The sequence below is a fragment of the Hordeum vulgare genome, chromosome 2H, assembly GCF_904849725.1.
Source record: "Hordeum vulgare subsp. vulgare chromosome 2H, MorexV3_pseudomolecules_assembly, whole genome shotgun sequence".
NCBI classification, from domain to species: domain Eukaryota; kingdom Viridiplantae; phylum Streptophyta; class Magnoliopsida; order Poales; family Poaceae; genus Hordeum; species Hordeum vulgare.
In genome coordinates, this window is record NC_058519.1 from 454,266,909 (window position 1) to 454,274,697 (window position 7,789).

Sequence of the window (7,789 nt, forward strand, 5' to 3'; positions counted from 1 at the left end):
GCCTCTACACCAACCTTGCCTGCTCCCATGGTGATGTATGAGTAGTTTACCATAGACCTATGTGTCTGTAGTTAGTACCTAGATGGACATCTCTCTCTATGTTCTTCATTGTCAAGATCATCGCGATTCCCGTGGTGATATATCTTACGTAATGACTCTTGTGCGATGCGTTTGTTGGGATCCGTTGAATTGTGGGTTTATGTTCAGATTATTCATGAGATTATATGACTTCCTTGATGGACTTTCATATATATATGCATGCTTATGATAGTTTTGTAATTGTCTCCAATCTATCAGTTTGGTTTGGCCAACTAGATTGATTTATCTTCAGTGGGAGAGGTGCGTTGTAGTGGGTTCAATCTCACGGTGCTCAAACCCAGTGACAGAAAGGGACATGTCATGTATTGTATTGCTGCCACTAAGGGGAAAACAATGGGGTTTATTCATATTAATTGGATTTACTTTGTCTACATCATGTCATCATCCTCCAAGCATTACTCTGTTTTTACTTAATACTCTAGATGCATGCTCGATAACGGCCGATGGGTGGAGTAATAGTAGTAGATGCAGGCAGTAGTCGGTCTACTTGCTTATGGACGTGATGCCTATATGTAATGATCATTGCCATGAATAAATATTGCATGACTACCCGCTTTTCTATCAATTGGCCAACAATAGTTTCTTTACCCACCGTATGCTTTCTTGGAGCACTGGTGCAACAACGTGATATACAAACGGTTTATAACCCCTTTCCGTGACATACTTTGAAACTGTTGCCGTGCGTGTGTGGGCGATAGGGGGTCCATACCATACGACACGGAAAAATCGTCGGCCATGGTGACCGATGAATGCGAACGTTTGGCAAAACTAAGCATATGGGATGTTCGTATCTATCACAAACGAGAGTTATCCGACAACCATTTGTGATATGTCATATTTCTCATACGGCTCGTGTTTGCTACTCGTGTGAGATCACATTACCATCGCACACGCTACTCTGTGGTGCACCATTTATGATGTGCGCCGCATCACAAACAGTTCCTAACTGTAAATCATGTATGATAATGAGACTGTCACATACATTTACTTCCAATATGACCGTGTGTGATAGGATATTAGAGTGCATACATTTATCCTTATAAAACCATATGCGAAGGTTGAATCCATCCAACACATGGTGCTTTTTATAAATGTTTGTGATATATAAAATGGATCAAACGTGTCATCCATACTTCCCAAATGCGACATCCAGACTACGTGTGTCGGATGAAGGCCGATAGCACGTGTTCTTCTTCGACCAACTTTTACGATGGGCACGACATCATAAACAGTTCATGATAGAAAAGCATGTGTGATAAGGAGACTATCACAAACACTTGATGATAAGTAACCGTGTGCGCTAGTGTTGTTAATCTCACACGTTATTTCTTGGTTGACCGTGTGCACAACAGAGATTCATCGCACATGCCATGAGTGGAGAAAGGTGTGTGATCTTGAAGTTGATCGCGAGATTTTTTCTTTCCCAAAATATGTGCATTGTAATGGCTTGAAGAGCATAATTAACCCATAATTTAATACATGCGTTCATCATTCACATAATCTAAATTTAAAAGTAGGAAATAATGTATTTCATATCGAACCATGTTTAAATGTAGGTTGAAGAACGAATGCATAATTCGATTCACAAGTACATATATCTCAAGAACTACATAAGCATCAAGTCGCAAATAAAGGAAAACCACAGAAGGGACAAATAAAGAATGATGGAACCATGGTTGTATTAAAGACGGTAAAGAGAGAGCCAAAAGATATTCTGTTTGCTCGAGAAGGTGAAGTGGAATACCCATATTATCCCCTCCTCTATGCCTAACACACGAACGACTCTAGGCCAGCCCCTAGTGATGCCCGCCCGCCCATCCTTCAATGTCTTCATTACGACTTCTTGATACTCATCGTAGTCTCGATGATATACTTTAACCTCAATTGCATGTCCACCAATCATGTACTTTGCAAGGTAATCTTGAGTAAATTGCTTTGGGAACCACTGCAAAAGAAAAAGATTTAGACATTGTTGTGTGTTAACTCATTATTGGCAGTACTAATACAAGGCCACGAAGTTCCTAGTTACCATCCTACAACTCACTGTTGTGTTGGATAGAGTGTAAATAAATAGTCTAATTGACATCGTTTGTGTCTTTTCCCTAAAAATCATTATCTGTTTCCTCACTTGGTGCTCGTTCATGAATATTTAATTGCCCGAGACGCAAAAAAGGGTCCAAGCATGAATCTTTACCAAGGACATATGTACCTACAAGCAACAAGCCAATATTAGAAGCTAAAATGAAGTTGTAGAATGTTGTAATATATTACTCCATCAGTTGCACAACGGGTTGCGTATAAACATTTTGAGAAGTCAACATTCACAAACTTTAAGCAAGTTTGGAGAAAAAAACATATACATCTATAATTCCAATTACATTTCATTACATACATCACAAAATTTACTTTCATATTGTATACATTTTAGTCCGGTATATTGATAACCCACAAGTATAGGGGATCACAATAGTTTTCGAGGGTAGAGTATTCAACCCAAATTTATTGATTCGACTCAAGGGGAGCCAAAGAATATTCTCGAGTATTAGCATCTGAGTTGTCAATTCAACCACACCTAAAAGACTTAATATATGCTACAAAGTATTTAGTAGCAAAGTAGTATGGAAGTAACGATAACGGTGGCAAATGTGACAATAGCAGTTTTGTAGTGATTGTAACAATAGCAACGGAAAAGTAACTTAGCAAAGACCTATATGTGGAAAGCTCGTAGGCAATGGATCAGTGATGGATAATTATGTCAGATGGCATTCATCATGCAACAGTCATAACATAGGGTGATACAGAACTAGCTCCAATTCATCAATGTAATGTAGGCATGTATTCCATATATAGTCATACATGCTTATGGAAAAGAACTTGCATGCTATCTTTTGCCCTACCCTCCCGTGGCAGCGGGGTCCTAATGGAAACTAAGGGATATTAAGGCCTCCTTTTTATAGAACTGGACCAAAGCATTAGCACTTAGTGAATACATGAACTCCTCATGGGTAATCATCAGAAAGAATCCCAGTTATTGTCACCCTGGGGGATGCTGATCATAACTCATAATAGGTGTCTACAACTTGCAAGATAGGATCAAGAACACATATATATTCATGAAAACATAATAGGTTCAGATATGAAATCATGGCACTCGGGCCCTAGTGACAAGCATTAAGCATAGCAAAGTCATAGCAACATCAATCTCAGAACAGAGTGGATACTAGGGATCAAACCCTAACAAAACTAACTCGATTACATGATAGATCTCATCCAACCCATCACCTTCCTGCAAGTCTAAGATGGAAATACTGACAAACGACAAAGAGCATCATGAAATTGGCAATGAAGGATGGTTGATGATGATGACGGTGTCGATTTCCCCTCTTCGGAGCCCAAATCAGACTCCACATCTGCCATCCTCAGGAAGAATAGGAGGCGGCGGCGGCTCTGTATCGTAAAATGCAATGAATTCTTCTCTCCGATTTTTATCCCTTATAGGAATTTATAGAAGTGGAAACAAGGTCGGAGGAGCCATAGGGCCCCACAAGCTAGGGGGTGCGCCCTAGGGGGCGCCTTGCAGGCTTGTGGCTAGGTGGTGGCCCCTCTGCAGTTGATTCTTTCTCTAATATTTTATTAATTCCAAAAATATTCTCCTTAAATTTTTAGGTCAATCCAAGAACTTTATTTCTGCATAAAAATAACGCCAAGGCAATTCTGCTGAAAACAACGCCAGTTCGGGTTAGTTCCATTCAAATCATGCAAATTAGAGTCCAAAACAAGGGCAACAGAGTTTGGAAAAGTAGATACGTTTGAGACCTATCAACTCCCCCAAGCTTAAACCTTTGCTTGTCCTCAAGCAATTCAGTTGATAAGCTCAAAGTGATAAAGAAAAACTTTTACAAACTCTATTTGATCTTGCTGTTGTAAATATGTCTAACTGATGTTCACACCTTTAGCTAAGACTATAGACTAACCACATTCACTATAATATTTAGGTCTCATATTTACTTATATCAATGGCATAATCAACTAGCGAGCAATAATAATAAGTCTCAGATGAATTTTTTATATCAAAACAATCATAATACAACATGAGAAACTGGTATCTCGCTAGCCCTTTCGCAAAACATTAATATAGAGCACCTCCTAAGAACAAGGACTGACTAGACATTGTAATTCATGGTAAAAGAGATCTAGTCATACTCATACTCAATATCAATTGATAACAAAGCATACGAATGATGGAGGTGCTCTCTAACTGGTGCCTTTTTATAAGAAGAGGATGAATCAATAGTAAAGTAAAATAAATAGGCCCTTCGCAGAGGGAAGCGTTGATTTACAAAGGTGCCAGAGCTCGAGCTTTTAAAATAGGGATGAATAAATTTTTTGGGCGATATGCTTTCATTGTCAACATAACAACTAGGAGATCTCAATATCTTCCATGATATATACATTATAGGCAGTTCCCATACAAAATAGTAAAGTTTTTACCCCCCCTCCACCAGTCGATCACACTCCACGGCGGGCCGAATCCATGGGTACCGTCCATACAAACAACAATCCTGGGGGAGTTTTGTTTCATTATACTTCGATTTGACTTTTGAGCATGGAACTAGGCATCCCGATTACCAGCCACTTTCTCGTCAATGATAGTGAATCAACACATATCTTGAGAATAACCCACCTAGCATGAAATATACTGAGATACCCTAGTCACTACATGAGCGATTCAGGCATACAAAACATAATATTTATTTGAAGGTTTAGAGTATGGCACATGCAAATGTACTTGGGACGACAGGTAAATACCGCATATAGGTAGGTATGGTGGACTCATATGAAAGAACTTTTGGGTTTATGGAAATGGATGCACAAGCAGTATTCCCGCTTAGTACAAGTGGAGGCTAGAAAGAGACTGGGAAGCGACCAACTAGAGAGCGACAACAGTCATAAACATGCTTTGAGATTAACCAACATTGAATGCAAGCATGAGTAGGATATAAATCACCATGAACATAAACATCGTGGAGGCTATGTTGATTTTGTTTGAACTACATGCGTGAACATGTGCCAAGTCAAGCTACTCGAATCATTCGGAGGAGGATACCATTCTATCATACTACATCACAACCATTTTAATATGCATGTTGGCACTCAAGACAAACCATTATTCACTCCTAACTAATTAAGCATGCCATAAGTAACTATAATCTCAAATTGTTATTGCAAACATGTTCAATTCATAACAAGATGAATCCAGAATGATGATTTAATCATATTTACAAAAATAAAATAGGTCGAGTACATACCATCTTTTCTCCACCTCCGTAACTTCATCATATATCGTCATTATTGCCTTTCACTTGCACGTCCGAACGGTGTGAGTAATAATAATAAGAGTTTATGTGCATTGGACTAAGGTGGAATCTGCAAGCAATAACTCAAAGTAGAAGACAATGTAATATGGGCTCTCTCATAGATAAACGATAGTGCATATGAGAGCCACTCAACATGTCATCGTAGTCTTCTCCTTACGGCCCAAAGAAGAAAGAAAAACTATTTACACGGGAAAGCCCCCAACAAGCAAAAGAAGAGCGAAAAATATTTTTGGGTTTCCTCTTAACACTACAACTTAAACAAACAAGAAGGTAAAGCTAGAACTATTTTTTTGGATTTTCTCAAGGTTAATGAAACACACAAGAATAAAACAAAAATAAGAAGTAAACTACCATGGATGGTATAATGAAAAAGTATGAGCACCGACATCTGGAACGAGTGTGTGAACATGAATGTAATCTCGGTGAGAAATACGTACTCCCCAAACTTAGGCTTTTGGCCTAAGTTGGTCTAAGGCCATGGCTGGCCTGGATAATATCCATAGTCATAGTTGGGGTTGCACTAGGGTGCGGCGGCTGCTGCCTGAATGTCTTCAACGTAGAGGCAAACGGCTTTTGCCTCTCTCTCGTACTCGTCTGCCTCCTCTCTGGTTATGAAGTACCTCAGTTTTTCCTGAAAGTTAAAGAAGACAGGAGCAGGAAGGGTAATATGGACAGCATGTTGTCTGTCAAAAATTAGTCCGTATAGGAGGAGTTGTTCATTTCTCTTAACAAACTGGTAGCGGACCATAGCCTCATAATCAAGAAAAGCAAGTGGTAACTCAATATTATTCTCCCTTATAGGTATGCCAAGATAATTAGCTACACGGGTGGCATAAATTCCACCAAAGAAATCGTCGTCCTTAGCATTTTTATGTAGCCTCCTAGCAATAATATCTCCCAAGTTATATCGTCTATCACCCATGACCGCATTCTTAAGAATACTAAGGTTAGGTACGCAAAGGTGGCTATGCTCATGTTTACCGTTAATATATCTACCTATGAAGATAGCAATATAATGTATGTCAAGAAAGCGAATGCTCCCCAAGGTAGCCTGTGTAATATTTCTAGTTTCTCCCACGTTGATGCTAGCAAGAAAACTGTTATACTCGGTTTTGTGAGGATCACTATGGCTACCCGATTGTGGAATTTTACAAGCATGGTTAAAATCTTCTGGGTCCATAGTATAAGATTCATCATAAAGATTAAATAGAACATAATGTGTATGACGCGTGGGTGAAAATTCAAACCTCCGCACGAAGGAATCACCGAGTTGATGATATTGCTTGCATTGGTGTGAAACAAAATCTTCAAGGCCAACATTTTATATGTACGCGTAAAATTCTTCCTTGAATCCAGCTTGGACCATGAATGGTTCCGACGACCATTCACAAGGCCACACTTGAGCTTCCCTTGGTGGTTCAAAGTTGGGCTCGCATATCGCGAGTCTCGGGGTCTTCTCGCTCGAGGAACCACCTTGGTATATTTTCCTTAACATTTTTCTTTCTCGATGAACAATCCCCTAGAATAGTTTTGCAAATGGAGCTTTGAGCAAGGAGATCAAAAAATTGCAGCAATATGAGCTAAAACACGGATTTGAGCAATGGTGGGATTTTTTCTGGAGGAAGACGAAGTGGATGAGTGCTGGAATAAGTGAAGGGGCCCCACGTGGGACCCACAATCCAGGGGCGTGCCCAAGGGGGTGGCCGCACCGTGTAGGCTTGTGGCCCACTGGTGCAGCCCCATGATGTGTTCTTAGTACCAAAAATTGTTAAATATTCCAGAAAAAATCATACTAAATTTTCAGGGCGTTCTGAGAACTTTTCTTTTTAGGTCATTTCCTATTGCATGGATAAAACGGAAAACCGATAAATAATAGCATTTTTTACTAAATTGAAACTAAGGAGCAGAAAATAAAAGCTGGGTAAAGAAGGTTGTGCTTTCTAAATTCATCTTTCTCATGCCCGTCAAAAAGAATCCATCAATAAGGTTGATCAAGTCTTATTGGCAAACTTTTTTCGAATGACATGGAACCAGTGAAATTTCAAATAACACTAGGTTGCCTCAATGGGGATATGCATGTCCCCAACAATAAGTATATCATATTCCTTTTTGACAGTAGGGAGAGGGAATCCAAAGTCTCCAATAGTAAACGTTGGAAATTTTTCAATGGAGTTGATATTATGAACTTGAGGTTGCTTCTTCGGAAAGTGTACCGTATGCTCATTACCATTAACATGAAAAGTGACATTGCCTTTGTTGCAGTCATAACATCCCCTACAGTATTCAAAAAGGGTCTACCAAGGATGATCGTC